This window comes from Hyperolius riggenbachi, chromosome 11 (assembly GCF_040937935.1).
Source record: "Hyperolius riggenbachi isolate aHypRig1 chromosome 11, aHypRig1.pri, whole genome shotgun sequence".
NCBI lineage: Eukaryota > Metazoa > Chordata > Amphibia > Anura > Hyperoliidae > Hyperolius > Hyperolius riggenbachi.
In genome coordinates, this window is record NC_090656.1 from 154,530,845 (window position 1) to 154,546,130 (window position 15,286).

Consider the following 15,286-nt stretch of genomic DNA (forward strand, 5'->3'; position numbering starts at 1 on the left):
GTATCACCCACAAAGACAGCTATGCTTTAGTAAGTTAAATCACAAATGCAGTGAAAAGATTTCCAATGGTAGTACAGAGTGTGGGCCTGGCTGGCACACTACAGCAAGGCCCAGCTGCAACAGGGCTGTATCTATGCCTGTCTGTGGTCACACACACACACACACACACACACACAAAAACAGATCAGAAGAATATTAGCTCTCAAAAGAGCATTTTGTGGGGTGCTTTCAGCAACAAGATTGAGCAAGGAGCAAGCTATCAAGAGCCTAATTAACACTTTCCCTATCTCCAAATGTCTCTCCCTTCCTCACACTATAGCAAGATCAGCAGACTGAGAACATGGCCAACGTTGTGGCGTTTTTATAGGGAGCTCGGGGTCCGTGGGTGAGTGCAGCCTGATTGGCTGCCATGTGTCTGCTGACTGTGATGTAGAGGGTCAAAGTTTATCCCAATGATGAGGTATAGGAGGCGGGCTGAACGCTATGTGTCTGCTACCTGCCGCGGGTGCGGGTAGCTGATATCCGCGCTGGCTACCCACAGGGTGAACTGTTCGTGCCATCTCTAGCTCGGATATCAGACTTTAAAGGAACTGGAAGAGGGATCCCGAGATGAAGTCCATAAGTAATGAAAAAAGGAGACCAGTGGTTTCAGAGACATAATTGTTGTTTGCAAACTCAGCCCAAGGAAGCAGACCAGTTATCCTGTCTGGAAGAAATGAAAAAGTGTACAAATTCTTCCAAGACTTGATTTACTCTTTCTGTTTGTTCATTGGACTGAGAGTGATATGCAGAGGAAACATTTAGATTTACTTCCAGGAGACGACCGAGAGCCTTCCAGAAACAAAATGCAAATTGCACTCCTCTGTCGGGCACAATAAGTGCTGGAGGCCATGAAGTCGAAAAAAATCTTATGAAAAAAATATTTTATTAGGTAACTGTTTCAAAGGAACAAAATAAGCCATTTTAAAAAAATCGATCTACAACCACCCAGACTAATGTGTGATTATTGGAAGGAGGCAGATCAGTAATAAAGTCCATTGATATATGTGTCCAAGGTACTTCTGGACTAAGCAGAGGAAGTAAAGGACCAAAAGGTGCCTTCCTATGAGTTTTATTCTGGGCACACAGAGAGCAGGCAGACACATACCGGTAATCATTAACATCTTGTTTTAAAGAAGGCCACCAGTAATTTTGTGATATGAATTCAGAAGTTTGGTGGATGCTTTAGTGACCTGCCAGCTTGGAATTATGTCCCCAGGCTTTGACTAAGGACTTAGAAACAAAAATCTTACTTGGGTTTACTTGATTGACATGGACCAGGGCAGCAGGCACAATTTGAAATGGAACAATAATGTGTGCAGGTGCTGATTCATGATCCTCAGTGTCAAAGGATCGAGACAGAGCATCTGCTTTGGTGTTCTTAGAACCAGGATGATAGGTGAGCATGAAGTCAAACCTGGAAAAGAACAGTGCGCATCTGGCTTGGCTAGGATTAAGTCTATGAGTTGACTAGAGGTACTGATGATTTTTGTGGTCAGTGTAAAAGGTCACAGGAAAGCAGGCACCTTCAAGTAGGTGAGGCCAATTTCCCTGCCAATAGTTCACAATCTTCTACTGAGTAATTCTTCTCTGCATGAGAAAATGTATTAGAAAAGAAGCCATAAGGGCGAAGCTTACCAGAAGCACTTTGCTGAGAAAGCATAGCTCCAACACCGACACCTGATACATCAACTTCAAGGAAGAAAGGTTGAGTTGTGTCAGGACGCTGTGGGATAGGTGCAGTTGAAAAAGCTTTCTTTAAACAAGTCAAGGCCAGTATGGCTTCTAGTGACCAAGACATGTAGTTGTTGCCCTTTTTGGTGAGAGCTGTAAGTGGAGCCACAATATTAAAGTAATCCTTGATAAATTGGCAATAATAGTTGGCTAAACCCAGAAAACTGTGGAGGGGTTTCAATCCACGGGGCTGAGGCCAACTGAGAACTAGAGATGTCTCGAACATAGAATTTTCCGTTCGCAAATGCCAAATGCGAACTACTACTTGGGCAGCACGGTGGCATAGTGGTTAGCGCTCTCGCCTTGCAGCGCTGGGACCCTGGTTCGAATCCCAGCCAGGGCACTATCTGCAAAGAGTTTGTATGTTCTCTCCGTGTCTGCGTGGGTTTCCTCCGGGCACTCTGGTTTCCTCCCACATTCCAAAAACATACGGATAAGTTAATTGGCTGCCCCCTAAAAATTGGCCCTAGACCACAGTACTTACACTACATAATATAGACATATGGCAATGGTAGGGATTAGATTGTGAGCTTCCCTGAGGGACAGTTAGTGACAAGACAATATATATACACTGTACAGCGCTGCGTAATATGTCGGCGCTATATAAATACTACATAATAATAATAAAAAAAATTAATACTACAAATGTTCGCGAACAGGCAAATCTGGTGAACCGCCATAGACTTCAGTGGGCAGGCAAATTTTAAAACCTACAAAGTCTGTTTCTGGCCACAAAAGTGATGGAAAAATTGTTTCAAGGGGTCTAACACCTGGACAGGGGCATGCCGGAGGGGATCCATGCCAAAAGTCCCACCAAAAATTACGGAGTTGGTGCAAAGTCGGGTTTTTATCCCTAAAGGGCAGAGATCTGGCTGATTATTAGTTTATAGTTCCAGCCACAAAACTGCCAGAAACAAAACTGAGAGAAACTTGACCATGCCCCCTCCATTCCTTCTACCTCTCCATTGCTACACATGCTGTACCTCCACCTTTTTCAGCAGACATGGTGCCTGCCCTAGCCCTGCCTCCTTCATGCCCTTGTTCATACCCCCTACATTCTGCCTCTTGTGGCCTCACCCCCTACAATGTTTCTGACCGACAGAGCAATGAAGGGAGCTGTAAGGGAGACAGAGAGAGAAGAATGACAGACCAAGATGGAGGAGCCATGGAAGAACCCACTGAGCTCCACAGCCACACCATCTCTGCTGCCAGCCTCACCTCAGCTGCCTGTCAGGCAACCTCACCTACAGGAGAAGAGAGAGACTGACATCTGACTGAGCTTTAGAGGGGACAGAAACACACTCTGCTATGCAACATCACCTTCCCTCCCCATCACCAATGCTACTGCAGCACCTGCCAGGCAGCCTCACCTGTTGCCAGGGAGGTGGGAGGGAATAACGGCACCAACACCCACCCCACCCGCTACCAGCAGGTAAGCCTAAAGGGGCGTACACATGTGCATAGAAAGTTTCCAGCAAGGGATCATTACCCAGCGAGTACGGGACCATCAGATACAGATGTATCACTAGCCTGTGTGTATGTGTGGGGGGTGTCACACGGTGGAAGTATAATGGAGTAGCACGTGAGTAATATCACGCAGCAGCAGGGTGAGTGGAGAGAACAATGTCATCAGTCGGCCAAATAGATCCACCCAGTGGATTGCTGGCCAATGCATTGGGGGCTGCTATACACACAGCCCTATGTATGGGGCTTTAGCCCACTCCACACTAGACCACCAGGGAGCAATTTGTGAAAACTTGGTGGAGGAGGACAAAGCTTAACCAGTTCAGCCCGCGGGTACTTTTTACCTTATGGACAAGAGAAATTTTCACATTTTAGCGCTCCTCCCATTCATTCCCCAATAACTTTATCCGTACTTATCACAACAAAATGATCTAGACCTTGTTTTTTCCGCCACCAAAATAGGCTTTCTTTTGGTGGTACAATATGCTAAGAATGATTTTATTCTAAATGCATTATAATGGGAATAATAAGAAAAAATTTAGAAAATTCATTATTTTTCAGTTTTCAGCCATTATGGCTTTAACATAATTCATACTACCATAATTAACATTTTATTTGGCTATTTGTCCCGATTAATGAAACGTTAAAATTATATCCCTAGTATAATGTATGGTGACAATATTTTATTTGTAAAATAAAGTTGCATTTTTTCAGTTTTACTTCCATCACTAATTTTTAGCCCATTATTTAATAATTATAAGCCCTCTTGACATAGATATTATTTTTTTTATTCCCTTTATTCAGTTGGTGTAATTTTACTATTCGGCCACAAGATGTCCCCACTGAGCAAAGTCCTAATAGCGTACTTTGGGCTTGAATTCACTAAACCGTGATAATGGCCGCGCTAGCGTTTTTGCACGTGAAAATTCACGAGCGAGGCCGTGATATGAGTTATCATGGTTTAGTGAATCAAGCCCAAAGTACACTACATAGGATACAATGTATTGCTACATTGTAACTAGGGAAGTGACGCAAGGTTTCCCTGAAAGCCTGCAATCACAGTGCCTGCGGGGAGAATAATGGAACTTTGTTCCCATTCATAAATCCAACGATTGGGGTCGGAGAATGGTCGAAATCATCAGCGGGTGGCTCTATTTAAGAATAAACACTGTTTTTGAACAAAAACAGTGTTTATTCTCGGTGGACATGCACGGATTGGCACAGGGGACTTTTGTCCGCTGCAGCCAATCTCCCCTGCGACCCGCGTCCAAACACCCCCAAACTGCAGGGATGTGACTAGCACGTCCCTGCGGCTCTGGCAGCTGCCGCTGTGGACGTAAAGCTCACGTCTACGCGGCATAAATGGTTAAACCAGAAAGCCAGGGATTTGGTACAGGGCAGTAGGTTACTGTTCATTGTAAAGGATATCCAAGGTGGCAATGACATCTGAATTACTTACCTGGGGTTTCTTCAAGCCCCTAGCAGTCTATCAGGTCTCTTGCTGTAGTTCTGCTGCCCTCCAGGTGCCGCTGTACCCTCTGAAAGATCTCTGACCACTATGTTTGCAGGCTGCTGCAAATGGGCGTACATGTCTCAACACCTCTATTGATCACACTCTTGCCGTTGAGATGGTTCTGTGCTTGCGCAGTTTACAAAGATGTAAACTGTGCAAGCGCAGAACATTCCTGATTGTGGGTGCAATCAAGAGAGGCTCATGGACGCGTGTGCACAGTAACCTGTGACCACAGCTGTAATAAAATGTTAAAATTATATCCCTAGTATAATGTATGGTGACAATATTTTATTTGTAAAATAAAGGTGCATTTTTTCAGTTTTACATCCATCAATAATCTTTAGCCCATTATTTAATAATTATATGCCCTCTTGACATAGGTATTATTTTTTTTTATTCCCTTTATTCAGTAGGTGTAATTTTACTATTTGGCCACAAGATGTCCCCACTGAGCAAAATCCTAATAGCGTACGTTGGGCTTCAATTCACTAAACCGTGATAACGGCGGCGCAAGCATTTTTGCACATGAAAATTCACGAGCGAGGCCATGATATGAGTTATCATGGTTTAGTGAATCAAGCCCAAAGTACACTACATAGGATACAATGTGTTGCTACATTGTAACTAGAAAAGTGACGCAAGGTTTCCCTGGAAGCCTACGATCACAGTGCCTGCGGGGAGATTAATGGAACTTTGTTCCCATTCATAAATCCAACGATTGGCGGCAGAGAATGGTCGAAATCATCAGCGGGTGGCTCTATTTTGAACAAAAACAGTGTTTATTCTCGGTGGACATGCACGGATTGGCACAGGGGACTCTTGTCCCCTGCAGCCAATCTCCCCTGCGACCCGCGTGCAAACACCCCCAAACTGCAGGGATGCGACTAGCACGTCCCTCTGGCTCTAACAGCTGCCGCTGCGGACGTGAAGCTCACGTCTACGTGGCATAAATGGTTAAACCAGAAAGCCAGGGATTTGGTACAGGGCAGTAGGTTACTGTTCATTGTAAAGGATATCCAAGATGGCAGGGACATCTGAATTACTTACCTGGGGTTTCTTCAAGCCCCTAGCAGTCTATCAGGTCCCTTGCTGTAGTTCTGCTGCCCTCCAGGTGCCGCTGTACCCTCTGAAAGATCCCTGACCACTATGTTTGCAGGCTTCTGCAAATGGGCGTACATGTCTGAGCACCTCTCTTGATCACACTCTTGCGGTTGAGATGGTTCTGTGCTTGCGCAGTTTACAAAGATGTAAACTGTGCATGCGCAGAACATTCCTGGTTGTGGGCGCAATCAAGAGAGACACATGGACGCATGTGCACAGTATCCTGTGACCACAGCTGTGGAGACAGTGGAACCCTGGATGGCAGCGGAACTACAGCAAGGGGCCTGGTAGGCTGCTAGAGGCTGGAAGAATCCACAGGTAAGTAAATCTAATCTCCCCCTACCTTGGATATCCTTTAAAATAAATCTTCCCCTACTGAAGTAAAATGGGGGTGTCAGTGGTGCGGGTGATTGTTACTTGTAGATGTGCTGTTCTGTAGTACTCCAGCATCCAGGACCCAATCCATGGTGTAGGGAATGAAGGTCTGGGAGGAAGTTGCGGGGGGGCATAAAAATGTTTGCTATGGGGTCCAGTAATTGCTAGCTACACCCCTGACTACATCCTGACATTCACGGATATAAAGTTGGTAATATTTCCACAAAACAAAGTATTTTTGCTGATGACTTACTTGTTGATTAACTCGCCTATCAGCATCCCAAATTTATATAAGCTACTGGATACCTTTAAGGGGTTTTCTGGCTTATCCTTAAACCTTGATAAACCTCAGGCCATTTTTTTGCAACTATATAGAGCAGATGGCTAAGGAATATAAGACTATTTCCAGATACAACTTTATCTTAAGTACTTGGTGTAGATATGGCTCGAACCTCCAATTTTAGGTTCGCGAAACGCGAACTCGAACTTCCGCAAAAGTTCAGGTTTGCACGAGCTTCGCAATCCACAATAGACTTCAATGGGCAGGTGAACTTTGAAAATTACAAACATTTATGCTGGCCAAAAAAGTGATGGAAAAGATGTTTCAAGAGGTCTAACACCTGGAGGGGGGCATGGCGGAGTGGGATATATGCCAAAAGTCCCAGGGAAAAATCTGGATTTTATGTACAGCAGGGTTTAAGGGCAGAAATCACATTTTATTGCTAAATTAGAGGCCTAACGTGCTTTAAAACATCTTGCATGTGTATGCATCAATCAGGTAGTGTAATTAGTGTACTGCTTCACACTGATAGACCAAACTCACTGTGTAACGCACTGCAAACAGCTATCTGTGTAGTGATGGCCGTGCTGGACTGGTGCGCACCATGGAGAGAGTGCAGACGATGGCGGTTTTCAAGCCCATATGGCTGGGCTGAGGTAGCTGAATGACAGAACAACAGTGACTGAGTGTCCAGCTGATCGAATTTGGTCTGTCCACAATGAAGCAACGACCTTATTATCTATCTTCTTGGGTCAGGTGTGCCCCCAACCTCAACACACTCATTTAGCCAGTCATCGCTTCATTGTGATATGCAAGCCCCTTCACCACGGTAAGGTAAGGCTCACGAAGGGGAATTGACACATGTACACGCCTTTTGTTTTGTTGTTGCAGCCGCATTGCAGCCAGAAAAATTAGGCAAGCATGTACATGCACCAGCAAAATTATTATAGCGGCCGCTGCTAGCAGGTTTCAGGAATCCACCTGGAGTCCTGGACAATGTTGGTGGTGGCGGAGAAGGCAATCAAACAGATGCTGTGTGGGGACCGACTTAGTCTTGGGGCAGGCAGTCACACGGCGTGCAGACAGAGATGCTGTGTGTGGGGACTGACCTAGTCTTCGGGCAGGCCTGACCGTGCTTTGCAGACCAGGCATCTATGGTCAGATTTACCATTGACCCAACGCTGTGTGCCAGAGATGACACCACTTGCCTTTCAACATCACGATACAGTTTGGGTATCGCCTTTTTTGAGAAATAATTGCATGATGGTATCTTACACTGCAGTGTGTGGCTTTGCTTTTGTGTGCTGCTTTTCCTCAGGTGGTCATCCCATTGCAGTTTGTGCTTTGTAATCATGTGCCTTCGTAAGGTAGTTGTCCCTACATGAGTCTTGGTCTTTCCACGGCTCAATTTTCGGTGGCAGAGAATACAGATGGCATTGCTATCATCTGAGGCAGACACACAAAAAATTTTCCACACCACTGAGACCTGGGATGATGACACTTTGGTGATGGCTGCCGATGGAGTGTTAAGTGGGGTGCCAGAATCGGAGCAAGAGGAAGAAGATATGTCATGCTTCCGTGAGGAAGCTGAGGAAGATGAGGTGTTCTGTGTTAAATAGTCAACTACGTCCTGACAATATTGGGGGTTGATGGCATGGGCCTTCTTCTAAACACTGTACTTTGGTCGAGGGCCGCACAAAATCACGACAGCACGACCTCGAACAGACCTGCCAGGTGGCCTGCCTCTGGCTCTGCATCTTGTTTTGTCCATATTGGGGGGGATGAAGTGAAAGGTATGCACTGACTTGACTAATACAATGTGCGGTTACACAGGTGCAGTGAAAATGTTGCAGTGACTGCTGGTACAACAATGTGCGGTTACACAGGTGCAGTTAACAGGTATGCACGGACTGGTATATAAAACAGCGCACGGTCACACAGGCGCAGTGAACAGGTATGCAGTGACTGGTATTACAAATGTGCAGCTGTCACACACACAGCTACCCTGAACAGATATGCAGTGACTAGTATTACAAATGTGCAGCTGTCACACACACATGTACCGTGAACAGGTATGCAGTGACTGGTATATAATATAACACTGTGTGTGGTCACGTAGGTGCACTGAACAGTATCAATACAATGTGCAGCTGTCACACACACAGGTACCGTGAACAGGTGCAGTGACTGGTATATAACACTGCGTGCTTCTGTCACGCAGGTGCAGTAAACATGAACAGGTATGCAGTGATTGGTATTACAAATGTGCAGCTGTCACACACAGGTACCGTGAACAGGTGCAGTGACTGGTATATAACACTGCGTGCTTCCGTCACACAGGTGCAGTAAACATGAACAGGTATGCAGTGATTGGTATTACAAATGTGCAGCTGCCTGTCACACATGTGCAGTGAAAAGGTAGGCACTGAATGTGCTGGGCCTGGCAATGGCACAGTAGCAAGGGGCCAAGGGCCAGCTGCGACTGACTGACAGGGCTGTATATGCAAGTGTCAGTCCCTCATGCAGCTTCGCCGGAACTAGTCGGACGAGCGCAGGAGCGCCTTTGCAGCTGTCATCTAGCCTCACACCAGGGGTCGAGTCCTGCGTGGACGCGGGTGGACGGCATCCACCTGCTTTTTTCAGAGAGTGGACGCCGTCCACCCTGGCTTGTGTGGAGGGGAGCAGCGCAGAGAAGGAGAGCTATGGGGACAGAGGGGAAGGGTGGACGTCTTCCCCCCCCCTTCCCTCACCTTCGTGCTCCCCTTCCTGCCTCTCCCCTCCGGTGTTTTCAAATGTCGGGCCGGCGGCTAAAGTGGGCGGAGACTTACCGCCTTCTTCCAGCTGCAAGGGACGCTCCGCTCTGTGTCCGGCTAGAAGACCAGACTAGCCGCACACAGAGCGGAGCGTCCCTTGCGGCTGGAACGCGGTAAGTCTCCGCCCACTTTAGCCGCCGGCCCGACATTTGAAAACACCAGAGGGGAGAGGCAGGAAGGGGAGCACGAAGGTGAGGGAAGGGGGGGGGGGGGAAGATTTCTGCCCTTCCCCGCTGTCCCCATAGCTCTTCTTCTCTGCGCTGCTCCCCTCCTGCTGGGGGCACACCTGGCTACTTGTGCACACATACCCCTGCCTACATATACTGGGGACATATACCCCTGACTACATATACTGGGCACATATACCTCTGCCTATATATACTGGGCACATATCCCACTGGCTATATTTACTGGGCACATATCCCACTGGCTATATATACTGGGCACATATACCCCTGCCTATATATACTGGGCACATATACCCCTGGCTATATATACTGGGCACATATACCCCTGCCTACATATACTGGGGACATATCCCAATGGCTACATATACTGGGCACATATACCTCTGCCTATATATACTGGGCACATATCCCACTGGCTACATATACTGGGACATATACTGGGGACATATACCCCTGGCTACATATACTGGGCACATATACCCCTGGCTACATATACTAGGCAACTATACCTCTGGCTACATATACTGGGGACTACTATACTCATGGATACTTATACTGGGGACACCTATAGACCTGGCTACCTATGCTGGGGGTACCTATTTTGGGGGAACTGCTGTCAGATTATCTGCATTTTTGTGGAACCGCTGTTATGTATTTTGGGGAACAGCTGCCAGATTATGTGTATGTTAGAGGAACGGCTGCTGCCAGATTACGTGTATTTTGGGGAACTGCTGCCAGATTGTGTATGTTTGGGGGACCACTACTGCCAGATTACATGTATTTTGGGTGTTACGTGTATTTTGGGTGATCCGCTGCCAGGTTTCGCGTATTTTGGGGAACTGCTTCCAAATTATGTGTATGTTGGGGGAACTGCTGCTGCCACATTGTCTATTTTCGGGGAACCACTTTCATATTATCTGTATTTTGGAGGAACTTCTACCAGATTATGTGTCTTTTTGGTGAAATGCTGTCAGATTACATCTATTTTTGGGGGATACACTACGGCAGAGCTCAAACTTCCTCGGCAGACCTTTTACATCACTGCTAAGGTCATGTATATTTGGCCCCACCCATGACCACACCCACATTATGCTTGACAACGCCCATGTTGTGCTTGACCACGCCCATTTTTTTGCGCGCCGCAAAGGGGTTGTTCAAGTGAGTCCACTCACTTCTTTTCCCAGGACTAGACCCCTGCCTCACACCATTCACCTTGGTAAGCGTACTCTCCCTTCCTCTGAGCCTCTGCCATTGCCTTGATTCACACCGTACTCCATGCTGGAATCTCTCTGTTCCTATCATACTTTCTCATTTCACTAGTCTTATTCTCTATTGAATGCCTTCACTTTTTTATCCATATTTTTGAGATTTGGGAATTGTATTCATTTCCCCCTGTATATATGTGTGTTTTTGCATCATTGATAACACAGTTCACTTTGTTATTGCATGACTCCTTGTCTCCCCCCCCCCCCCCCCATTTTGCTTTAATACTAACTTTATATTGATGTTAAGTTCTCATATTATATATCTAATACACTTTTTGCACTGGCACCTTATTTGTAGAGGCCCTATGTCTAGGGTAGTTTTATTATATCATATTTTTCTGATGGTATATGCTTCTCCGAGTCCCAGATAGTTTGTGGCACAGTGCCCAGGAGGGAGTGTAGCCTGATTGGCTACCATGTGTCTGCTACCTGTGATGATTGTAGAGGGTCAAAGTTGAACCTAATGATGTAGTATAGGGGGCTGGTCGAACTCGCATATGGTTCACCGTGAACCACCAAAGTTCACGCGAATCAGTTCGCGGTCGAACATTCGGGCCATCTCTACTTGGGTATAAACTTATGCAACACAATAACTTCTATGTATTATTAGAACTACATCCCCTTGTCAAAGAAATTACAGCAGGACCTATTCTACTTGTACTCATTTGCCCTATTGTGGACTGGCCGTATACCTTCTATAAAAACACAGTATTGCCTTGCCTCACATATTATTTTCACATCCTTCCTATCTCTATAAACTATTCTGATATACACTCCCTTCAAAAGGATGATTTCAAATTTTGCTAACAAAAGGGTGATCACACCATCTAAAATTATGCACTGGAATAAACAACTGGGTGGCCTCTGAGATCCTCATTTTATTAACCACTTAACCCCCAAGGGTTTTTACTCTAACAGACCAGAGCAATTTTCACTTGTCAGTGCTCCTCCCTTTTATTCACCAATAACTTTATTACTACTTATCACAACAAAATGATGTATACCTTTTTTTTTCGCCACCAATTAGGCTTTCTGTGGGTAGTACATTTTGCTAAGAATTTTTTTATTCTAAATACATTTTAACAGGAAAAATAATAAAATAATGGAAAATATTCATTATTTCTCAGTTTTTGGCCATTATAGTTTTAAAATAAAACGTTCTCCTGTGGATAAAACCGACACTTTTTATTTGCCCAATTGTCCCGATTATTAAATCGGTTAAATTATGTCCCTATCACAATGTATGACGGCAATATATTATTTGGAAATATAGGTGTTATTTTTCTGTTTTGTTTTGTTTTTTGTCCGGTCCATAATTACAAGCCCCTATGTAGTAAAGTAAAAAGTAATTTTCGCGGTGACCCAATGGTAAATGGTGGCGGGAGCGGAGCAGAGGCGGGAGCGAGCGACTTATTAAAACATGCAGTGACTGGTATATAATATAACACTGAGTGCGGTCACGTAGGGGCACTGAACAGGTATGCAGTGACTGGTATCAATGCAATGTGCAGCTGTCACACACACAGGTACCCTGAACAGGTATGCAGTGACTAGTATTACAAATGTGCAGCTGTCACACACACAGGTACCGTGAACAGGTATGCAGTGACTAGTATTTGTTGTATCTATTGTCTATTACCTGTATTGTTCTGTCACCCCTGTTATCATTGTCTGTAATCCTATTTATTGTACAGCGCTGCGTAATATGTTGGCGATATATAAATCTAATAAATAATAATAATAATATTACAAATGTGCAGCTGTCACACACACAGGTACCGTGAACAGGTATGCAGTGACTGTTATATAATATAACACTGAGTGCGGTCACGTAGGTGCACTGAACAGGTATGCAGTGACTGGTATCAATACAATGTGCAGCTGTCACACACACAGGTACCCTAAACAGGTATGCAGTGACTAGTATTAAATCTGCAGCTGTCACACACACAGGTACCGTGAACAGGTATGCAGTGACTAGTATTACAAATGTGCAGCTGTCACACACACAGGTACCGTGAACAGGTATGCAGTGACTAGTATTACAAATCTGCAGCTGTCACACACACAAGTACCGTGAACAGGTATGCAGTGACTAGTATTACAAATGTGGAGCTGTCACACACACAGGTACCGTGAACAGGTATGCAGTGACTGGTATTACAAATGTACAGCTGTCACACACGTGCAGTGAAAAGGTAGGCACTGAACGTGCTGGGCCTGGCAGTGGTACAGTAGGAATTACCAAGGGCCAACTGCGACTGACTGACAGGGCTGTATATGCAAGTGTCAGTGGGCCACAAAAAAAAAAAAGATCACAAGAACCACATTTCTAACTACTGCAGCCTGACCGAGTGAGGGAAATGGCCGATGGAGCTGCCTTATATAAGAGGGGGGGGAGGCTCCAGGAGGGAGTGTAGCCTGATTGGCTGCCCTGGGTCTGGTGACTGTGATGTAGAGGGTCAAAGTTGAGCCTAATGATGTAGTATAGGGAGCAGGTCGAACTCGCATATAGTTTGCGGTTCACCACGAACGCGAACCAGCGATGTTCACGCGTTCGCATGCAAACCATTTGGGTCAGCTCTATTTAAATGTATACAAATAAGAAGTATGTTTCTCCCAGAGTAAAAGGAGCTATAAATTACTTTTTTCCTATGTTGCTGTCCCTTACAGCAGGTAGTAGAAATCTGACAGAACCGACAGGTTTTGGACTAATCCATCTCTTCATGGGGGATTCTCAAAAGGCTATTATTCTTCGGAAAGACATTCCCTGAAAAGGATTTATACAATGATGCTGGCCAGCCTCCCTGCTGACTGCATATTTTTTGGGGCAGTTGGACAGAGCTACTGACATTCATAAAGTGCTTTTGAAAATAAACAAAACCCTGAGAATTCCCCATGAGGAGAGGGCTAATCCAAATCCTGTCGGTTTTGTCAAATTTCTACTAACTACTGTAATTGAGAGCAACATAGGAAAAAAAAAATGATGGCTCCTTTTACTATGGAAGAAATGTACTTCTTATTTGTGTGTGCTTATATGTATTTTAAATTTTACATTTTTCGCAATAGTGGTCCTATAAAAATGACCACGCCTCCCAGTTGGCTCGTCTACCTATGGTATATGCAGCACAGCACACCTCCCTGTGGGTCTCATTAGAAAATAACAGACTTAGGGCTTGTTTCCACTGTAGCGGTGCGGAATCGCCTGGATTCCACCGCTGAAGAAATCGCATGCGGCTGCGTTTCCGCATGCAGATTTACCCGCGATTTCGCATGCGATTTCGCATGGCAAGGAGCCATGCGAATTTAACCATGTCACTGCCTGTGTTAAATTCCATTGGCTTTCATGCGAAATCGCGGGGAAATCCGCATGACAAAGCCGCATGCGATTTCCCTATAGAATACATTAGCGGCGATTCGCCCGCATTCCTGCCGCACGCGAATCTGCACGACCCTGTTGTGCAGATTTTCCCCGCAACGAAAAACGCCGCCGCCGCCGCACACATGGAAGCAGCCCCATCCACTAACATTAAGTATGCGAATCTGCATGCAGTGCCCGCATGCGGATTCGCTATAGTGGAAACGAGCCCTTAAGGTGCATACACACATCAGACTATAGTCTTTGGAAAATGAAAGATCACAGACCAATCTTACCACCCTTCATGTAGTATGAGAGCCATACTCTACACAGTCTTTTCTATGGAGCTGAACTCCACATCAGAAAAAACTCTTTGCAAGATGCTGCGCACACAGATGCTGTACAGACACAAAAGATCAGTATCTGCAAAAGATCTGTTCCTGCCAAAAATCCATTCCTGCAAATTGCAATGATAGTCTATGAGATCTGCAGATCATCATACACACATGATTTAACTGACATTCATCTGCAGATCAAGCAATCATCTGCAGATCTGAAAATCCATCCTGGTGGATCTGATCTGCAGATGAATGTCAGCTAAATCATGTGTGTATGATGATCTGCAGATCTCATAGACTATCATTGCAATTTGCAGGAATGGATTTTTGGCAGGAACAGATCTTTTGCAGATACTGATCTTTTGTGTCTGTACAGCATCTTTGTGTGCAGCATCCTGCAAAGATTTTTTTCTGATGTGGAGTTCAGCTCCATAGAAAAGACTGTGTAGAGTATGGCTCTCATACTACATGAAGGGTGGTAAGATTGGTCTGTGATCTTTCATTTTCCAAAGACTATAGTCTGATGTGTGTATGCACCTTTAAACTCTTTAATTGGAAATGCCTCCTTTGGTTTTCCTTGTCTAACACCAAGTCCTATAAGGCAATCTTGCCTTTAACTCCCCACACTCTTTTGTTGTGGAAGTGTCTGAGACACACCTATGACCTACAATCCAATCCTTCTCTTAGGGCTGGTGCACACCGAGCGGCTTTTTGGGCGTTTTCAGATCCGCTTGCGGCTGCGGATCTGCTTGGTCAATGTATCTCAATGGGGTGGTGCACACCAGAGCGGGGGGCGTTTTGCAGAAACGAAAAATGCC

The 15,286-nt window shown here is 45.4% G+C and overlaps 1 protein-coding gene across 2 annotated transcripts in view; it reads left to right on the forward strand.

Moving 5' to 3' along the window:
- MMP2 (matrix metallopeptidase 2) overlaps positions 1 to 15,286 on the forward strand; it is a 1,058,469-nt gene that overhangs the window by 544,864 nt on the left and 498,319 nt on the right. The gene's annotated exons all lie outside the window — the stretch shown is intronic.